Source organism: Orcinus orca, chromosome 19 (assembly GCF_937001465.1).
Source record: "Orcinus orca chromosome 19, mOrcOrc1.1, whole genome shotgun sequence".
In the NCBI taxonomy this organism is placed as follows: domain Eukaryota; kingdom Metazoa; phylum Chordata; class Mammalia; order Artiodactyla; family Delphinidae; genus Orcinus; species Orcinus orca.
Genome location: NC_064577.1, coordinates 45,007,173 through 45,029,526, shown reverse-complemented (window position 1 = coordinate 45,029,526; position 22,354 = coordinate 45,007,173). Strand labels below are relative to the sequence as shown.

The 22,354-nt window shown below is 38.8% G+C and overlaps 1 protein-coding gene and 1 long non-coding RNA gene across 3 annotated transcripts in view; both read left to right on the top strand.

The window, feature by feature from the left end:
- Positions 1–22,354, top strand: part of ZNF652 (zinc finger protein 652) — a 67,147-nt gene that overhangs the window by 1,156 nt on the left and 43,637 nt on the right. The gene's annotated exons all lie outside the window — the stretch shown is intronic.
- The window catches only part of LOC125962196 (uncharacterized), a 96,732-nt gene continuing 84,336 nt past the window's right edge, over positions 9,959–22,354 (top strand). Inside the window, exon 1 of the long non-coding RNA XR_007473696.1 lies at positions 9,959–10,148. This is a non-coding gene — a long non-coding RNA (uncharacterized LOC125962196). The remainder of the gene's footprint in view (positions 10,149–22,354) is intronic.

Sequence of the window (22,354 nt, the reverse complement as noted above, 5' to 3'; positions counted from 1 at the left end):
TTCCCAGTTAATTACATACATATGGTGTGTGGGAATTTCATTGTATTTTAAATTTCATTTATTTTTGTTGTAATTTTTAACATCTATGGTCAAGGCATAGTAAATATATAGGGTAATATTTTAGGAAGAACGTGTATTTTTTCCCAGAGATGGTCAGATCCATATTGTTCTGGGAATGGCAACTAGCACATGCTTTGTTGACACATGTATATGCTTAGGGAATGAAGAGCTGCTGTGGCTGGCATGTGAGAGTGTGTGCAGGTGATGTTCCCATGTAGGGCTGATTTGAGAGTGGTGAGCTATACAGTGATAGGGCTGGCAGGCATCTTGGATGTTTGTATCAGGACTGTGCACATGTATTCAGATAGATACTACCTTTAGTATAATTTTGTTTAAAATGTTCACTGTTGAGTTTTAGGGATTCTGGAAAAGTCTACTTCAGTGGTTCTTAACCTTTCTTTGGAGTCACGGAAGCCTTTAGGACCCTCTTCTCGGTGAAATAGACACACATAATTTTGTATGCAATTACAGTCATCTTGAGCCTGGTCCTGGGACCTCAGGTTAAGATCTATATTATGCAAAAGTGAAAGGAATTTGAGTTTTGTGTTTTGCTTTGTTTTGTTTGTCTCTTGAGGATTGGCATTACTTTGATCCTGAGCAATAAGCAACGAAGTAGATTAAATATGTATCCTTGTGTTCTGTTCTTTGATTACAGTGAGTTAGGTATTTGTAAGGTATCATTTCCCTGTCTTCCTGTAAAGAGATGTATGTGAGAGTTTAAGAAACAGTTAAAACTGAACTCAAAATAACTTGCCTAAATTTGACCAGTTGATAATGTATATTCCTTGCACTATCTTCTAAATGTAGTAGATTTCAACAACAGTCAGTGGTCTGTTTTGTGATGCGTATCTGGAATTGTTTTGTGTTCTTTGAGGTTGATCCCATCTCTTAAAAGAAGGCCTTATCATTCCCCTAATAGAGCACCTGCTCTGTGAAGGTTTTTCAACTTTATTAAATATGATTTCATGTCTTTTTTCAGGGTGATGTTGCCATCAGAATCATCCATTTTTAAATGTTTTAATGGAAGGATTTTCAATAAACGTGATTGAAGGGGCTTATATTACAGGTTATATATTTTTTTCATGTCATGCCTAAAGTTTTACTGTCAGAAATGATTTGCCTATCCTAAACTCAAAAGTATTTCAAAGTTGCAAATTTGTTGCTTTTCTTTGTCAGTGTAGTATAGTGACAAATCATTAAAATCTCAGGGGACAGTGTGTGCTTCCTTGATTTATATTGCAGAACCTCTTCTAACCAGTCACTTACTTAAACACCCACACACCACAAAGCAGCTGATCATGTAACTCATATGGCTGTGAGAACAGCATTCTCTCTGCCAGATTCAGAGCTTGGAAGCTGGAAAACAATTGCATAGCAGTGAAACACTTACGGAGTAGTGGTGCCAGCAGCTCACTCTCATTAATACAAACAGCTTTTGCTTTAGTTTTTTCAATGCTCTTTGTCAGACACCCTTCTTCAGACACCCTTCCCTTGGGAGGTTTCAGATCAGCAGCTCCTACTCAAGGGAAACAGCACCTACTTTCTGCAACTGTGGCCTCAAGATCTGATTCGTGACACCCAGAGCTGTTTCCATTTCTGCTCTAAGTATGGGAAGTAATCTTGTAGTGTGGTAAGAAGATACTTTTCAAGTCTGTAGAAAAAAGTTGATTAGTAACGCTGCGGATGTGATTTTGTTTTGGAATGTCTGAAGCCTATCAAAGAAGTAAACTGTAAAAGTGAATTGCTTCAAGAAATCACCTTTTTCTCAAGAGTTTTAGAAAATTTCACCAAAAATGTGAATACACTCTTGAGTTTCATTTCCCTTGTTCCAAAAAGTCAGTTGATTTTGAATCATAGCCTTTGGAACTAGTTATTCTGAAGGAGGTGACTGACTTTCCTCGCTGGGAATTCCTGGGTCTTGTGCCATGGTTTTAGGTATGATATTTTTCTCATCTTTGTCATCATTTCAGACAGTTGGCCCTTGAATTTACTTTGATAAAGGAGAGCTGCTGTTGGAGTTAGTGACTGTAGCTGAGGGAGGATCACAGAGGTGGCTCTTTGGAGCCAGGGAGAACGAAGTTTGAATAAAGCGCCACTGGCTTTATGGCATTAGACAAGTCACCTTGACCTCTCTAGCCTCAGTTTCCTCATCAGAACAGGATTTGTTATATGTATTAGAGATAATGTATGCAAACTTCTAGAACAGTTCCTGGCACATATGCACATTAAGGACTCAATAAATGGTAGGACACAAGTGATGTGGGAGTGAAACTACAGATCATTTTGGCTTCCAGGATTTCGAGGGCTGGTTCTGCGATCTGCATACTTTCATCTGTGCTGATTTGGGATGAAAAAATTGCAAATATTTGACTTGGAGCATACCTAAGACTTGCAGGTGCACTGTGCTTATTGGAACTTTGATTTGTTGCTCTATGGCTGGCTGAACTTCGTGGAGACAATAAAACTTGGCTCCAAATTCTACAGTGTTACCCACAGGCTGTGCTTGTTTTAAGCCTTTACAGAGCTTATGCGGTGAAAGGGGTGTTTTAGGACATTAATGTAGCTCAATAAGTTCTGTGTCCAGAGCTGAATCACGTGCAAAGCCTTGTGTAAATTTTCATGGTTAATGCAAGCCATAAAGTGCTTGGTAGAATCAGTGAAGACATCAGATGCTTTAGTTAATCTGTTTGTTTATATAGCAGTTACCTTTGATTTTTGAAGACGCTTATGAACATTTTTTCTTAAAGAATCCCCATTGCTCTTCTGAGGTTTTTAGTCAGAAAGGCAGTTTTATGGTAAAATATGACATTATCTTTTTCCTTTTTTAAATATAGTTTAAGAGACTGGTTACTCTGAAAAGTAGTTTCAAGAGCATGTATACAGTTTTATTCAGTGCATAGAGCTTTTAAAATAGGATTTCTTGGGTTCTATAGAATTAAATTATCCGGTCATTTTTGCAGAATATCACTGTGTTAAGTCTATGAACCCACCAAAGTTAGCTAGAGACTTTTCAGATAAGGTAGACACATCAGTAATGCATTAGAATTTACCTCAAGGGAATCTGCTAAGCCTTATTTTCTTTTATTATTGAGCCACCTAGGGGCTTGCCCATCAGTGGAATCAGTCACTAGTATTGGGTTGCTGATAAAGAGGGATTGGCAAATAATGGTCTTAGACTCTCCTTAGACTTTGCAGAACACTTGAAAGAACTTCACCTCGGCCAGAATGTATAATATTAATAACACCATCATTAATGCTGTGTGAGCCCAGACTGACTAAACAAATGAAATTTAGATGATTGAGTTACATATTTTTTTCTCAACTATAATACATTTTGCTAAGTAAAATTTTTCTTGGAAAGGGGTGCTATTTTTTTAATTATTATTTTTTCTAGTTTACTAGAGTCAAATGGCTTAGCAGATAGCTTGTTGCTTTTGTCAGTTTCTTGATAGATGAATCAGTGTGTGGTGAGAAGGGTTTGTTGGAAGAGAATAAGAATGGAAATGATGCCAAGAATGGCTCCTCAGCCTGATTTTTTGGTCTTTACTATGCATGTGGCATCAGAGGGTTGTGATTCTACCTGGATTTCACCAGGATATGCAGTGGTAGGTGATTCCTTTTGTCTTTAATGCTAGTGTAGAACATAGTCTTTTACACATTTATACTTTTCAGCTTTGGAATTTTGATTCAGTTTGGGGAATTCAATGGAATATAACTTCTTAATTACGCTGCGTGAGCTATAAAATGAGTTCTATAACTAGGTCCTTATGAATTGTTTTCACCCTTCTGAATGTATCGTTTTAATAGATCTAGAGTAGTATCAGTGGCCTAGAAACATTGAAATACATGGGAAGTGTTTCATTTTTTGAGGGGGTGGCAAGGAGAGCGTTTATGATCTCAATTTTGTGCATAAATAAATATGTATTTTTTCCCAGTTCCTCTTAAAACTGTGACCCAGATGCCCAGGGACTTTTCCTGTATTAATATACTAGGAGCTAGAGTTTGAAGTTACCTTGCCTGAAAGATCCTGAGCCCTTCAGTTTTCTTTTTAGCATACCAAGCATGCAAAGTCATTTAAATTAACTCATCAAAAGTTTGGAAAAAACCTAAATGCCCATCAGTAAGAATTGGATAAATAAATTAACATATATTCATGCAATTGAATAAATTTTATATGGCTACAAAAACGAATGAAGAAACTGTATATTACTATGGAAAATCTCTAAGCCATATGTAAGTGTAATACAGTGTGTACTCGTTTGAGTATGGCTTGTAAGATGCACCCATATCATTATATGTAAGAATAATTCGTTTATTCTCGTATAATATTCCATTGTATGCGTATATTATAATTTATTTCTCCATTCTACCATTAATGGACATTTGGATTGTTTCTGGTATAGCTGTCATGAGTAATGCTCTATTCACTGTGTTCTCTTCTGTATTTAAAATTTTTGATCCATGCAAGTGTATACTACATAATTTTTTTTTAATTTAAAAATTACCTCATTTCAAATGGCTAGTTTCCTCCTGTCAGGTTGCGGTAAAGAAAGTATACACTTCTGCATCCATTCCAACTTGTCGGGGATTGTAACAATAACCAAAGGACAGTTTGTTCTGCCTTTCAGTATCTCTTCAACCTTTTCATCACCTCAAATGGAAAGTTAGATTTTTTTTCTTCAAGATGACTCGTGTCTCTAAGGTCAGGTGGTGCAGTGAGTACCAAAAAACATGTCCAGAGAAGCCAACTGTTGCAGGGTTGTACTGTTCTAAATCTAGAGCTGATGTTTATTTAATCCCTGTAACACTGTTTCTCGAACTTTTGGACCATGATCCACAGTAAGAGCAGTATATGCATGCCTACGTTATTCACTCGCATACATGTCCCCACCCACAACTGAAACAAAAGCTTCATGAAACAGTATTTACCCTTACCATCTGTGAGGCAGTCTGTTATTTTATTCTATTTCATTTGTAAAAATTGGGTTGGGACAGACAGTTTGAAAATCACTGCCCAAAATAGAGCTTAACAAAAAGTGTTTTCTTGAAGTAGGTGCTAAGCAAATGCTTACTGGATTAAATGGGGGTGGGGGAGTGATAAAACAAAAAGCTGGGCTTAAAGGTATGAGTTTGAAAGTAGAAAGCTAAGAAATGTGGCATGAAGAAAATCATCATGTTTATGACCTTACTCCCTATAGAGGGGTAATTCTTAAAGACCTGAAACTCTGGAAAGGTTAAGGTTAGATTCTCATTTTGCCTAGCATTTAAACTGTGTTCTTCTGAGAGGTAGGAAACCTACTATTACTTAATACACACACACACACACACACACACACACACACACACGCACACACGAGAGCACTGGCTACCTGTTTATTCATTAAGTTAGGTAGAATTAAGAGGACTAAGAAATACATACAAACAAATATATACAAATATATACAGTGTAATCTTCTTTAACACAGAGTCTGGTTTAAACAACAATTTATTTGTGTAGAGTGGTTACAGAATAAAAATACATCAAGGACTCAGTAGTGAATTTTTACTTCTATGTGAAAATCAGACGCCGGGCTTGGACTGTATTTCAGAGACAGCTCTATCAGAAAAGCAATCATCAGAACCTGGTTCTCTGGAAGGACAAAACTTAAAAGTTACTTGGTTGGAGTTGTCTTCCATTTCCATACCCAAAGTTATGTATACTGTGAATATATCTATATATTTTTTTATTTATTTATTTATCTACCATTTAATTCTCATATAACCCTTTGAGGTAGGTATTATTATCCCCATTTTGCCAACGGAGAAATTAAGACAAAATGAGGCTGTGTAACTTGCCAAGTTGAATGTATTCTTTTCTTGGCATTGAGATTTTATAGGAAGAGACCCATCAAATCATTTTATTTTGCTAATTGAAAAATTAATTTTAAAATTGAATTTAAAAATCCATAAATATTTCTGGCTTTTAGAAGCCAGAGACTGAGTAAGTAATTTGTTTTAATTTTTTTATTTTTTATTTTATGTATTTTTTTTTTTTTTTGGCCACACCATACAGCATACGGGATCCTAGTTCCCCGACCAGGGATTGAACCCATGCCCCCTGCAGTGGAAGCGCAGAGTCCTAACCACCGGACCACCAGGGAAGTCCCTGGGGCTTTTGTTGTTTTGGGGTTTTTTTTGGCTGCATTGGGTCTTCGTTGCTGCACGCGGGGTTTCTCTAGCTGCAGCGAGTGGGGGCTACTCTTTGTTGTGGTGCACGGGCTTCTCATTGCAGTGGCTTCTCTTGTTGCAGAGCACAGGCTCTAGGCGTTCAGGCTTCAGTAGTTGCAGCATGTGGGCTCAGTAGTTGCAGCACACAGACCCCTAGAGTGCACGGGCTTCAGTAGTTGCAGTGCGTGGAAGGAAGTCCCTATTTTAATTTTTAAATTAATGTACAGTAAAATTGACATTTTGACATGTGTACAGTTCTTTGAGTATCAATACCTGTATAGATGCGTGTAACCACCACCACAATCAGGATACAGAACAAGTCCATCACCCAAAGACTCCTTCTGTAATCCCTTTTCATTCATACTCTCCCCCACCCTCCACTCTGACAACCATTGATCTGTTGTCCATCTCTATAGCTTTGTCTTTTGGAGAATGCTATGTAAGTGGGATCATTCAGTAGGTAACCTTTTGAGACTGGCTTCCTTCACTCAGCATGATGCCTATGAGATTCATCCAAGTTTTTGTGTGGATCAACAGTGTGTTCCTTTTTATCACCAAGTAATGTTCCACTGTGTGGATGTACCACAGGTGGTTTATTCATTAACCGGTTGAAGGACATTTGGATTGTTTCTAGTTTGGAGTGAATGTAAGTTCTCATTCCTCTAGAGTAAATACCTAGGAGTGGGACTGCTTGATGCTATGGTGTGTGTATGTTTCACTTTATAAGAGACTGCCAAACTCTTTTCCAGAGAGAGTGTGCCCTTTTGCATCTCCACCAGTAACACATGAAAGTCCCATTTGTTCTGCATCTTGGCAACACTTGAAATTGTCAGTGTTTTTAATTTTAGCCATCCTGATGGGTATGTAGGAATAATTCATTTTGAGCCTTATGACCAGAATCTGGGTGATAGGCCCAGCTCTGCCATCAACTAGCTGTTGACCTTACAGGAACCATTTAACATTTTAAAGCCTCCTCTTCCCTCATCTCTCATATAATGGAGAATACTGAATGTGTTATAAGTTCTCTTGCAGCTCCCCAATTCATTGGTACGGAAAGATAAACCCTTGGCAAGAGGACAGATTTCTGTTGCTTGTGCAAAAAAAAAATCTATTGACTGATCTCAGCTAAGGTACATATTTATAAATAGAATCTATGTGAAATAACGTGATATTTATAACTATAGTGTAGCTCTAGCTAAGCATAATAATACTGTGACGTGTCATGTCTGTTAGCTATTATATAGCTAATGTTGCAGTTAACATTGACAATCTAGAGTCTTTGGCTAATGTCTGATGTTTTTATAGTAGAACTATTCTCAGCTTTCTATGTTTATAGTTTACAGTAAGTTTAATAACAAATATTTTGCCTTTTTCAGTTGTGAACAGGGGATCACTTTTTTAAAATTACATATTTGGGTACTTAATGTCTTATTTGAGTGTGACACAAATTGCTTCTATAGCATTATGAAGAATAGCTTTATTATTTTTCTAAAAAATTGTACAGGTTTATCCAAAGTTATTTAAGGGGCTTTCCTGGGGGCGCAGTGGTTGAGAGTCCGCCTGCCGATGCAGGGGACGGGGGTTCGTGCCCCGGTCCGGGAAGATCCCACATGCCGCGGAGCGGCTGGGCCCGTGGGCCATGGCCGCTGGGCCTGCGCGTCCGGAGCCGTTGCTCTGCAATGGGAGAGGCCACAGCAGTGAGAGGCCCGCGTACCGAAAAAAAAAAAAAATTATTTAAGGATTACAGAAAATATAAAGAAAGAAATAAAATATCTCCTTCCCCATCTTTACCCCTGTCCTGAGATATCTCTCAGTATGAGCATATATATGCATGATTGTATATGCATAGTTTTACATAGTGAGATTGCATGATTCCATTCCCACACGTTCTTTAGTCTTTTTTTTTTCATGTGGACATATTTCTGTGTCTGTTAATATAAACCTATGTCATAATTCGGTTATGTAGTATGCCAGTGTCTGTGTATATCATTATTTATGTTTCAAATTTTTGTTATATTAAATAGTGCTATAACGAATGCCCTTGTGTACACATCTTTGTATACCTGTCGTATTATCTACTAATGAGGAGTTCTCGATGGCTGGGTCCAAAAATATGCACACTTCACACTTAGGAAAATAGTGCTAAGCTGTTCTAAGGAAGGTTATTCCATATTCACATAGCATCCTGAGCTATAGTCGGCCATACCAGCTGATGTCAGAAGTCAGTCAGGTTATCTTGGCATTAGCCAGTTTGGGATTTAAGCCATAAAACATACCTATACATGTTTGTAGGTGAATCCGGCTGAAAAACCCCAGCCCGTTTCAGAATTGATAGTCTTTACCAAGTAAACCTGAAAAAGTTTAAAAACATCAAAGTTTAAAAAAACAGTTTTTTAGAGAATTCCCTGGTTGTCCAATGGTTAAGACTCTGAAGGCCCCAGTTCAGTCCTTGGTGGGGGAACTGAAATCCTGCAAGCCTAGTGGCACAGCTCGCACCCCCCAAAAAAAAGTTTAAAAAAAACTCACTTTTGAGAAAAACTAATAAACCAACTTGCTTTTTTAATTCAAAGAAAATCTTTTAATTAATGTGATTATGTCAATTTGTGTTATCCCAGTAAGTTATCTTTTTTTTTTTTTTTTTTTTTTTTTTTTGCGGTACGCGGACCTCTCACTGTTGTGGCCTCTCCCGTTGCGGAGCACAGGCTCCGGACGCGCAGGCTCAGCGGCCATGGCTCACGGGCCCAGCCGCTCCGCGGCATGTGGGATCTTCCCGGACCGGGGCACGAACCCGTGTCCCCTGCATCAGCAGGCAGACTCTCAACCGCTGCGCCACCAGGGAACCCCAAGTTCTCTGTTTTAAAATAAAAAATTTAAAATTTTGGAATAATTTTAGATTTACAGAAAAGTTACAAAGAGAGTACCTATATACCACCTCATCCAGTTCTCTTCTTTTTTCTTCCTCAAAATGAACACATATGCATTTATTTCTTGGTTATAAAAAGAAAACCTTGGATTAAAATCTACACTTAAAAATATTATAATAACAGAGTACAACTAACTATATAGAAATATTATAAATGGTGATTGATAATCTTTAATAACTGTGTGGTCTTTTTGTGGTTTATGGAATAATGGTAGAGTTTAAGGTCCAGTGCTCTTAAAAGTCTATTTCCCTTTTTTCTATAACTATGCTTCCATTTCCTAACCTATTACTGATACTTAGAGTTTTACCTAACAGCCATTTAAGATAAAATAATTTAGTCTTCCACATTACTCTGAAACCTAAATTGAAAACAAATATTTCTTTAAAAGCAATTACATATTTCCGTGCTTATTACTTGCTCCACATATATTATAAAAGTTGAGTGCTTTATATTAGAGAAGTTAATCTGAAATCATTCTTAGCTAAATTCATTGTTATAATTGTTAGAACAGGTAAAATAAAATGGTAGGAACATTAAAGTTGGAACATTTTTATTGTATGTTTGGCAAACTATGAAAATTAACATTTGAAAATTACTTCACTGTTGACATTTTGTTGTTTAGTTATAAAAGTAGAAATATGAAAATCTTGCAGATGGTTATATCTTATGAATAAAGTAGAAAACCATATAAACACAAAGCATAATAATGAGTATAACGTTTGTATAGGATTTTGAGATATTTTTCACATATATTACTCTTTTTAAAAACTTTTTCATTGGGCTTCCCTGGTGGCGCAGTGGTTGAGAGTCCGCCTGCCGATGCAGGGGACGCGGGTTCGTGCCCCGGTCCGGGAAGATCCCACATAACGCGGAGCGGCTGGGCCCGTGAGCCATGGCCGCTGAGCCTGCGCGTCCGGAGCCTGTGCTCCGCAACGGGAGAGGCCACAACAGTGAGAGGTCTGCGTACCGCAAAAAAAAAAAAAAAAAAATTTTTCATTTAATTTAATTTTTTATTGAAGTATAGTTGATTTACAATGTCATCTTAGTTTTAGGTGTACAGCAAAGTGATTCAGATATATATACATTTTTTCTTTTTCAGATTCTTTCCCTTATAAGTTATTACAAAATATTGAGTGTAGTTCCCCTCATCTAGGTCTGTTATTGTTTACAGTCTTACATACACTAAGAAACCAACACTGGTACATTACTATCAACGTAACTCCAAACTTAATTCAGATTTCACTAGTTTTTCAACTAACATCAGTTTTCTATTGGGAAACATCCTAAATCAAGCTTTTAAACTCTATACTTGAATAAGCTTGAATATCTGTTCATAGATTAATTTTAGTCATACAGTGTACCTATGTATATACCATATATAATGTATCTGGATGTCTATATTTGTTTAGACAAATTTAAGTTTTCTTTGACATTATTATCTTTGAAAGTTATCTTTTGATGTTCACAGTCATTCTCTCCAAGGCTATTTTAGGGTAAGTTTGAAGGTCTTTTTCCCCACCCTTCTTGTGTCCATGCAGAAAAATGGTTTATAACATGGATGAGTATAGCTCTTGCATAGTGATAACCCTTTTCAGTCCAGTTACAGGTCCCTGTCTCCAGGAGCACAAGGAAAATAGCCACCTTTTGTTTACTAGAAAAGTAATTTGTGCCAGATGGTTACACTGTCTGCAGTGTCTGGCTCTGAGAGAATATAAGTATTAAGCAGTTCTTGAAGGAGAAAAAGGTGCTGGTCTTGAGGCAGAATACCATTACAGCTGGGGTACTACTTGAGTATCTTTCACTCTGCACTTGCTAATGCAGAAAATCCCTCCTGAGGCAAACCATGACATCCAAACTCTACATTAATTTAAATCATTCCCTGAACCAGTTTATTTTATGGAAGAGGAGGAAGAAATTGACAATATCACATGGATATGGATTTTTAAAAATCACTTTCCTCCCAGCTTAAACAGAACTGTTGCATATTCTTTCCATTAGCTTACACGTCCTTTTAAAAGAAAATAAAAATCCTCCTGAGCATTCTACGAAACAAAAATGGTGTCAAGGAAAGCTTCATGAGGAAGGTACATTTGAGCTGGTCTTGACAGGCGGCTAGGATGTTATGGTCATGTGGATGGCAGGGGGAAGGATGTTCTAGGTAGAAGGAAAGAATGACATAGTCAAAGGTTTAGAAGTGGAAAAAGTCAAGGTTCATTTGAAAAATAGCATGAGGATGTTAGGTGGGCGGGGAGGACTTTGGGAGCCAAGACTGAAAAAGTCAGCTGGGCGCAGGTGGTGGAGGGCTTCTGAATGCTTTGCTAAGGAACTGAACTTTACTCCAAGGCTCTAGAGACCAGTAAAGGTTTGTAGCTAGGGAGTGACATGATCCAAATTCTTTAGGAAAATGGAGTTTAAAAAATCTCTGTGTAAGGGGGTTTGAAAGAGGGAGGCAGACAGACTGAGGTGATGAGGGCCTGAACTCAGAGGTTACGTTAGCAATTGGAACAGGGAGGACAGGGCAGTTTTTAAAAATAGGACTTGTTGGTTCCTTGGATATTGGGGTAAGGTAGAAGGAACAAGCCCCAAATGAATATGAGGTTTGGACCCTCAGTCAGAGACTGTAGCTGCTTCATTTGGATCGTCCACAAACTTGACCGTAAAATAAGAACTTAACATCAGTAGCATCCAAGGGCTTCCCTGGTGGCGCAGTGGTTGAGAGTCCACCTGCCGATGCAGGGAACACGGGTTCGTGTCCCGGTCCGGGAAGATCCCACATGCCGTGGAGCGGCTGGGCCCGTGAGCCATGGCCCCTGAGCCTGCGCGTCCGGAGCCTGTGCTCCGCAGCGGGAGAGGCCACGGCAGTGAGAGGCCCGCGTACCGCAAAAAAAAAACAAAAACAATAGCATCCTAGAACTGAGGAAAAGTATGTAGCATGCTTGTTTTAGAAACAATAAAATGGAGCTTAGAACTGAGAATACATGATATTTGCTGGCTCATGATGGAGGGAGAAAACCAAGGAAGGAAGAAGGTAGTTTTTCATTGAATGGTGAGAACCGTGGCTATGGCCTGTGCTTACATCTGACTTTTATACAGTGAAATGCTTACGGCCATTGCACTTACGGTGAGAGCAACACCACAACACTGACTGAATAAGAAGAGAATCCTGGTCACCTCATAGTACAGCAGATTTAGAAAATCATCTAAAATGGTCTTCTGCACACCCACAAGTCTCTCTGTATAAGCATACATGTATTTTGTTTGGATAATGGTTTCTTAGTTCGACCTGTAAGTATGAAGGTGGCAGAATGTACTGTGTAGCATATCAGCTGGAGAACACACATAAAGCAGCTTTAATGGCAGTTCTTACTAAAATATTGGCTATGTACTTAAGCAATATAGATCTAAAACCTTACCTGTAGCCAGGTCTACATAGTAAGTTCCACATGAAGACAGAAGTTTGTGGTTCAGTTTTATTGTCCTGTCACTGAAACATTAAAAGCTAACTTAGTATCTGGGATACAGTAATGTCTACTCTCTAAAGGCTGGAGTCTGATCTTGACTGAGTGATGACCTTACTAGGCAAATTGTTTTACTTCTAACATGTTTAATTTTTCTTTTATACTTTTGATCATTCTGTGTTAGCATATTTGGGATTAAAGTTTTATTAAATCAGAAATATACCATAAGACCTGTATGCAGAAAAGTATAAGACACTGATGAAAGAAATTAAAGATGGTACAAACAGATGGAGAGGTACACCATGTTCTTGGATTGGAAGAATCAATATTGTGAAAATGACTATACTACCCAAAGCAATCTGCAGATTCAATGCAATCCCTATCAAATTACCAATGGCATTTTTTACAGAACTAGAACAAAAAATCTTAAAATTTGTATAGAGACACAAGAGACCCCGAATAACCAAAGCGGTCTTGAGGGGAAAAAACAGAGCTGGACGAATCAGACTCCCTGACTTCAGACTATACTACAAAGCTACAGTAATCAAGACAATACGGTACTGGCACAAGAACAGAAATATAGATCAATGGAACAGGATAGAAAGCCCAGAGATAAACCCACGCACCTATGGTCAACTAATCTATGACAAAGTAGGCAAGGATATACACTAGAGAAAAGACAGTCTCTTCAGTAAGTGGTGCTGGGAAAACTGGACAGCTACAAGTAAAAGAATGAAATTAGAACACTCCCTAATACCATACACAAAAATAAACTCAAAATGGATTAGAGGGGCTTCCCTGGTGGCGCAGTGATTGAGAGTCCGTCTGCCGATGCGGGGGACACAGGTTCGCGCCCCAGTCCGGGAGGATCCCACGTGCCGCAGAGCGGCTAAAAAAAAAAAAAATGGATTAGAGACCTAAATGTAACACCGGACACTATAAAACTCTTAGAGGAAAACATAGGAAGAACACTCTTTGACATAAATCACAGCAAGATCTTTTTTGATCCACCTAGAGTAATGGAAATAAAAACAAAAATGAACAAATGGGACCTAATGAAACTTCAAAGCTTTTGCAAAGCAAAGGAGACTACAAACAAGATGAAAAGACAATCCTCAGAATGGGAAAAAATATTTGCAAACGAGTCAGCGGACAAAGGATTAATCTCCAAAATATATAAACAGCTCATGCGGCTCAATATTAAAAAAACAAACAACCCAATCCAAAAATGGGCAGAAGACCTAAATAGACATTTCTCCATAGAAGAATACAGATGGCCAAGAAGCACATGAAAAGCTGCTCAACATCACTAATTATTAGAGAAATGCAAATCAAAACTACAATGAGGTATCACCTCACACCAGTTAGAATGGGCATCATCAGAAAATCTACAAACAACAAATGCTGGAGAGGGTGTGGAGAAAAGGGAACCCTCTTGCACTGTTGGTGGGAATGTAAATTGATACAGCCATTATGGAGAACAGTATGGGGGTTCCTTAAAAAACTAAAAATAGAATTACCATATGACCCAACCATCCCACTACTGGGCATATACCCAGAGAAAACCATAATTCAAAAAGACACATGGGGCTTTCCTGGTGGCGCAGTGGTTGAGAGGCTGCCTGCCGATGCAGGGGACACAGGTTCGTGCCCCAGTCCGGGAAGATCCCACATGCCGCGGAGCAGCTGCGCCCATGAGCCATGGCTGCTGAGCCTGCGCATCCGGAGCCTGTGCTCCGCAACGGGAGAGGCCACAACAGTGAGAGGCCTGCGTACCGCAAAAAAAAAAAAAAAAAGACACATGTACCCCAGTGTTCATTGCAGCACTATTTACAATAGCCAGGACATGGAAGCAACCTAAATGCCCATTGACAGACGAATAGATAAAGAAGATGTGGTACATATATACAATGCAATATTACTCAGCCATAAAAAGGAACAAAATTGAGTCATTTGTAGAGGCGTGGATGGATCTAGGGACTGTCATACAGAGTGAAGTAAGTCAGAAAGAGAAAAACAAATATCGTATATTAATGCATATATGTGGAACCTGGAACAATGGTACAGATGAACCAGTTTGCAGGGCAGAAATTGAGACACAGATGTAAAGAACAAACGTATGGACACCAAGGGGGGAAACTGGTGTGGAGTGAGGGTGGTGGTGGGATGAATTGGGCGATTGGGATTGACATATATACACTACTATGTATAAAATGGATAACTAATAAGAACCTGCTGTTTAAAAAAGTAAATAAAATTAAATTAAAAAAAAAAGTACACACAAAGTACTCTACACTTACCATAATGTATAGCTGGGTTTATTTCTATTTAATAATAAATATTTTTTCTCCCGCAAAAAAAAAAAAAAAAACGAAATATACCATATTGCTTACATTATAGTTTTTAGAGATATAAAATTTAAGTTGTATAAAAGAATATTAAATGTAGTCATAATACAGAGGGATTTTCACACTATATTTTACTTCTGTAATTCCTTAGTCAAAAGATTAATTTAGAGTAAATTGTACTTGTCATAAAATATATTTTCTCCATTGTTGTCAGGTTAACAGTGTCCTGTATGTTTCTAAATTATGATATTATTTTTGGTCTTTCAAAACCCTTTTTATATTATAGAAATTCTCAAATATAAAAAAAGGGAAAATATAATGAACCGAAATATACCCATATCCCAGCTTCAACAATTATTGTACATGGCTAATCTTGTTTCATATATATCCACCCTCACTATAATTCCCTCCCTCCAATTACTTTGAAGCAATTCTAAATGTCATATCATATTATTTTTATATACAAAAATTCTTTTTAAAAAAAAAGACAGGGCTTCCCTGGTGGCGCAGTGGTTGAGAGTCCGCCTGCTGGTGCAGGGGAATGGGTTCATGCCCCGGTCCGGGAAAATCCCACATGCCGCGGAGCGACTAGGCCCGTGAGCCATGGCCGCTGAGCCTGCGCGTCTGGAGCCTGTGCTCCGTAACGGGAGAGGCCACGATAGTGAGAGGCCCGTGTACCGCAAAAAAAAAAAAAAAAAAAAAAAGACAATACCATGATTATACTAAAAGACTTCCTGACCATCATTAAGTGTTCAGTATTTTTTAAAGTCTTTTGTCATTTACAGACAGTTCTGGGTGTACTCTAATGCTTTTGCAAAAATGTTCCTATAAAAGGGTTTCATCTTCAAGGAATTCATGGAAAAGGCTCTGACAAGTACAGGTTTCTGGTAACTGACTATACTGCTGAACTGAATGAATAAGCATTTTCAGAACTCTAATGGAAAACTGATGATTTCATAAAAGTGCTAACAAAAGATCAAGATGAAAAAAAAATTAATTACGTGGGACTGAGTGAACTGATGAGGATGATTATAATTTTTGTGATTTTCTGTTTGAATAAAAAAAAAAATCCCACAACGACTCAGAGGCAAAAAATATACAAATCAATTTTCACTGCAAAGTAAAGGAGCTGTTACAGTGGAGGATTACTGGACTGAATGTCAATATTATGACGTAGTATGAGAGTGTTTCGTGTTTGGTAATTGCAATCATTGTTGCTTTTGTTGTGGTCATCCATTTACAATGCTTGGTGTCAGTTTATCTCCTGTAAAAATAAAATACAGTGTGTGTGTGTGAAAAAAAAAAAAAAGACAACTTAATACTATGATTATACTAAAAGACTTCCTGACCATCATTAAGTGTTCAGTCAGTGTCTGTACTTCCCAAATGACTCATAATTGTTTTTTCAGTTAGTGTTTTCAACATTTAGACACAGGCTAGAATGTTGAATTAAGTTCAAAAGAGGTGATTGGTTAATATGTCTGTTAAGTCTCTTTATAAGGTCTCCTTCCTTTCTTTCTCTTTCTTTTTCCTTGGAGTTTTTGTTGAAGAATCCCTATCATTTGTTGTATACTCTACCATAGTCTGGATTGTGCTGCTTGTATCTACGTGATATCGTTTAACATGTTCCTCGGTGCCTTCCTGTAAATTGGCTTTTAGATCTACAGGCTTGATCAGATTAAGGTTCAATTTTTCTTGTGGGTGCGGGGCAAGACTAATAGCTGGTGGTGTGTAATTCTACCAGGAGACGTACAGTGCTGGTTGTTTCTTCTTTGGTACTGTTACCAGCCACTGATGATCTTTGCCTATATCTATTAATTCATTATGGGTTGCAAAATAATACCAAACACTATAACTTCTTCTTCAATTATTAGCTGGAATGCTTCTATAAAAAGAAATTTCCCCTCGGGCTTCCCTGGTGGCGCAGTGGTTGAGAGTCCGCCTGCCGATGCAGGGGACACGGGTTCGTGCCCCGGTCCGGGAAGATCCCACATGCCGCGGAGCGGCTGGGACCGTGAGCCATGGCCGCTGAGCCTGCGCGTCCAGAGCCTGTGCTCCGCAACGGGAGAGGCCACAACAGTGAGAGGCCCGCGTACCGCAAAAAAAAAAAAAAAAAAAAAAAAAAAAAAAAAAATTTCCTTCAACAAATATTTAGTTTCCTTGAGGTACAGATCTGATAGGAATGGCAGACTAAATGCTTGACTCTTGCCCTTCACTTACCAGTTTTCAGAAGAATGAGTTGGTTCTCTTAGCATCCTCTAAAGGTGGCCAATGGATTTAAGCACATTTGAAGTGTCGCAGTGCATTACTGTTATTCATCCTTGTTGATACTCAGTTGTCCTGTTTTTGTCCATTAGGAGCTTATCAGGCTGGCTCCTGGGTCTTTTTTTAAATATATAAATTTATTTATTTATTTATTTATTATTTTTGGCCGCGTTGGGTCTTCGTTGCTGCGTGCAGGCTTTGTCTAGTTGCGGTGAGTGGGGACTACTCTTCATTGCAGTGCGCGGGCTTATTGTGGTGACTTCTCTTGTTGCGGAGCATAGGCTCAGGGCATGCGGGCTTCAGTAGTTGTGGCACGTGGGCTCAGTAATTGTGGCTCGCAGGCTCTAGAGCACGGGCTCAGTAGTTGTGGCGCACAGGCTTAGTTGCTCTGGGGCATGTGGGATCTTCCCGGACCAGGGCTCAATCCCGTATCCCCTGCATTGGCAGGCGGATTCTTAACCACTGCGCCACAGAGAAGTCCCTCCTGAGTGTTTTTTTTTTTTTAATTTTTTTTATAGATTTATGTTTATTTATTTATTTTTGCCTGAGTTGGGTCTTCGTTGCTACAATACAGGCTTTCTCTAGTTGTGGCGATCGGGGGCTACTCTTCGTTGCAGTGCGCGGGCTTCTCATTGCGGTGGCTTCTCTTGTTGCAGAGCACAGGCTCTAGGCGCACAGGCTTCAGTAGCTGTGGCTCGTGGGCTCTAGAGCACAGGCTCAGTAGCTGTGGCTCACGGGCTTAGCTGCTCCGCGGCATTTGGGATCTTCCCGGACCAGGGCTCGAACCTGTGTCCCCTGCATTGGCAGGCAGATTCTTAACCACTGCGCCACCAGGGAAGTCCCTCTGTATACATTTTGATGTGATAAAATCAGATTTTGATTTTCTCTTATTTGATTAAAGCAAATCTTTGATTTTATTGTATGACAGGTATATATCAGAATGAGACGAAGGTCTAAAATAAGTTACTTTGTATAATTTAAGAAAATCTAATGTGTAATAAAAATGAATAAAATGAATTTAAAGAGATAAAATCTGGAAATGATACACATTTTACAAACCTATTGCCATATAGGAACAGTAGTATATTTGTTTTTTGCATAAATGGGTAACCATTTATTATCCAGGCTGGGAGAGATATGTGAGAGGGGCATTATTAACGATTAATCTGGGCTTCCCTGGGAGAGAAGGGAGTCTTGGTCATATGTCCCCTCTTTTCTGGGAGAAACAGGTATAAACCAGGACTTTGCTCATTAAAATAGGATATAGGGCCACCCTGTCTAATTGGCAATATTGTAAGCTTCTGAAACCGGGGTCATATGTATCATGTTCGTAGTTATGTCTGTGGCACCTCATACATGGTAGGTACTCAGTAAATGTTTGTTGAGTGTTACTGAAAGTCTGCTGGTATTTTGAGGCTTGGTGTAGATGTAAGTGTTTTTTATGCTTAGTTAACTTACGTTTGCACTTTCATCAACACTTGCATCTAAATGATCTTATATGTTGAATCTGAATAGGTTTGATGAATTCATTTAGTTTTTAAGTTTAGGATCAGTTGTTTGGTTTATTATAGAAATAATAGGGACTTCCCTGGTGGCACAGTGGGTAAGAATCAGCCTGCCAATTCAGGGGACACGGGTTCGAGCCCTGATCCGGCACGATCCCACATGCCAGGGAGCAGTGAACTACCCCGTGCACCACAACTACTGAACCCCGCCCCCCTAGAGCCCACGCTCCACAACAAGAGCAGGCACCACAATGAGAAGCCCGCGCACCACAACAAAAGAATAGCCTCCTCTTCCCGCAACTAGAGAAAGCCGGTGCACAGCAACGAAGACTCAACGCAGCCAAAAATAAATAAATAAATAAGTAAATTTATTTAAAAAAAAAAAAAAAGAATACATGTCCATTGTAAAAATATTAGAAAACCTAGATTACATTACCTCTTTACCAGCAACCCTCACCTCCACTTCCAAAAAAAGTCATCTGTCCTCCGATTGGGTTTTATTTTAAGGGAGAAAAGAGCATAGCAGTTATATACTCAACTAGTTCTTACTCTCTCAGAGCCCCTCTCACCTTTTAGTCAGCAGGCCTTAATTTCCTCTATTTATGAAAGAGACTAATACTTACTTGACAGGAACTTTGTGATCATAGATAGATGTGGGGTTTTGGGGGGGAGGAGCTGGGGAAGGAGGGAACAGTTACTAGAACAATGGTTCTGTGATCAAAACTCTGATTGCCCTAGCCACATTTCTTAAAGGTGTTGCCAAAAGTAGTTGGTAGAAATTTTACATTGATGTGAACCAGTGTGAAAACTCTTTGATTTTGGTGAGGGAAGTATATTTAAAGATATTACAAGAAAAACCCACATTACTAATTAAAATATTTTCTTCAGCATAAACAGGTGCAGGGGAATTCGTCTTGGTCCTGTGTCCCCAGGCCTTTAACTGGGCAACCTGCTTGGTCACCCATTGGATTTGGGTTGTGACAAAAGTTATTTAAAAACAAAACAAGTAGGCAAACAAGTATTTATTCAGGTTTTTGACTGATTACATCTATTTATAGCACCTATATTGCGAAGAGCTGTGGTTTTCTTTAGATTAAGAAAAGCATCGTGTAAAAATCATCCTCCCCACATAAATATTTCCTCCACCCACTCATTTGTCTGCAAGCCAGGAGTCTGTTCACTTCCTCTTGGGCTCAGTGCCTTTGCTGTTCATAGGCTCATTTTTTAGACATTCCAGTGCAGTTAAAATATAAATGTCTAAAGTGTGTATTGTTACTAATTAATTTATTTTATACCCTCCAAGTAACTTCTCTGGGGCTTATAGGGAGATAGTGTCTTGGAACAGGTTGTTCACTCAGAAATGTGGGTGTTGGGGATTTTTGTCTTTCTGAAATATGCATAGTATTCACAGCTCAATATAGAGAACCATGTTTTGGGAAGAAGTAACTAAGAATTCTATGTGGAAAAACTTTTGTCTATTTGAACATCTTCCGCCAGCTTTCTCTGCTCAGGTTATTACTGACCAATTATTGAACCAGGGAGCAAATAGTCAAGCGTAATTTTGTGTGATGCTGGGGATTTTGCACCTCACAAGCAGACTGTTAAATTGCCACATGTTCTATAGGTTAGCCTTGAGTTAACATTTTAGTTTTATCTCACCAGTAGCTAACAGAAGCTTATCAATGTGATACGTGTGTATGTGTGCGTGTTTGTATATGTATGTGTTCGTAAGTACTGTGCTTTTCTTCCCTTAAACTGAACAGTTGAGATGTGTTGTAGCATGAAGATGTATTGACTTTTTTTCCTCCCCTGCTTTACCTGTTATATGGCATTTAATGAAAAAATCTTGCTCGAAAGTTGCAGATCCCTTGAGGGCAACAAACACTACACTCAAAGTGAAACTAGGTTACTGCTTCTGCAACATGCAGTGGTTTGTATCAAAAGCTGTTTTTGTCTTAACTTTGAAATTATCCCCTTTTCTTTGAAGTGGTCATATTTTAATTTGGAGTGGTTTTAAATTTTAGAATTTCCTGAAGTGAACATTAAAATGTTTTAATATTTTCTTATGTGGCTGTGTACACAAGCTTATAGAAGTCTTATCTCCGGATAGCGTATTTCTTCAATAAGACCAAAGGGAAAAAATACTTCAGATTTGAGAATGTATTAAACACTGTTACAATGACGTATCACCTCACACCAGTTAGAATGGGCATCATCAGAAAATCTACAAACAACAAATGCTGGAGAGGGTGTGGAGAAAAGGGAACCTTTCCTCTTGCACTGTTGGTGGGAATGTAAATTGATACAGCCACTATGGAGAGCAGTATGGAGGTTCCTTAAAAAACTAAAAATAGAATTAACATATGATCCAGGAATCCCACTACTGGGCATATACCCAGAGAAAACCATAATTCAAAAAGACACATGCACCCCAGTGTTCATTGCAGCACTATTTACAATATCCAGGTCGTGGAAGCAACCTAAATGCCCATCCACAGACAAATGGATAAAGAAGATGTGGTACATATATACAATGGGATATTACTCAGCCATAAAAAGGAATGAAATTGGGTCATTTGTAGAGACGTGGATGGATCTAGAGACTCATACAGAGTGAAGTAAGTCAGAAAGAGAAAAACAAATATCATATATTAACGAATATATGTGGAACGTAGAAAAATGGTAGAGGTGAACTGGTTTGCAGGGCAGAAATTGAGACCCAGATGCAGAGGACAAACGTATGGACACCAAGGGGGGAGAGTGGTGGTGGGGAGGGTGACGTGATGAATTGGGAGACTGGGATTGACATGTATACACTGATGTGTATAAAACTGATGACTAATAAGAACCTGCTGTATAAATATATATATATATAAAAGACAAAGTGTTTTAGGAGGGTATTCCAAACAGTTTTAGGTAGCTGTGTTATAGATTTCCTTAGCTTTTAAAATATCTGAGCTTTTATGATTTAGTACTTTGTTTTAATATTGGAATCATCTTTAGTATAACCAAGAGAAGATTAGGCACTTTTTATTAACTATTTACTATTACTACTTATTGTGATAGATAATCTTTTTTCTTTTGGTTGATAGGTTCTGAAATGAGGTAGAGATTAAGCTTGTGGCTTTATTATACTTTTTCATCTTTTTTTTTTTTCTTCTGTACGCGGGCCTCTCACTGTTGTGGCCTCTCCCGTTGCAGAGCACAGGCTCCGGACGCGCAGGCTCAGCGGCCATGGCTCACGGGCCCAGCCGCTCCGCGGCATGTGGGATCTTCCCGGACCGGGGCACGAACCCGTGTCCCCTGCATCGGCAGGCGGGCTCTCAACCACCGCGCCACCAGGGAAGCCCTGTATATAATTTTTTAAAGCTTAATAAACTAACCTACTCTAATAAATTCCAAAATGTTTTCTTGTAATGGGTTCCTTGTGGTAAAAGGTGTTCCTTCCCATCAGCATTTAAACACGCTTAAGTCTCTCCCATCTTTAAAAACCGAATGCAAACTTTTTGTGTATTTGGAGTCCAGTTCCGGCTGCCATTCCTCAGCTGCCATTCCCTCCTCCTCACAGGGCAGGCCCCACAGCTAGG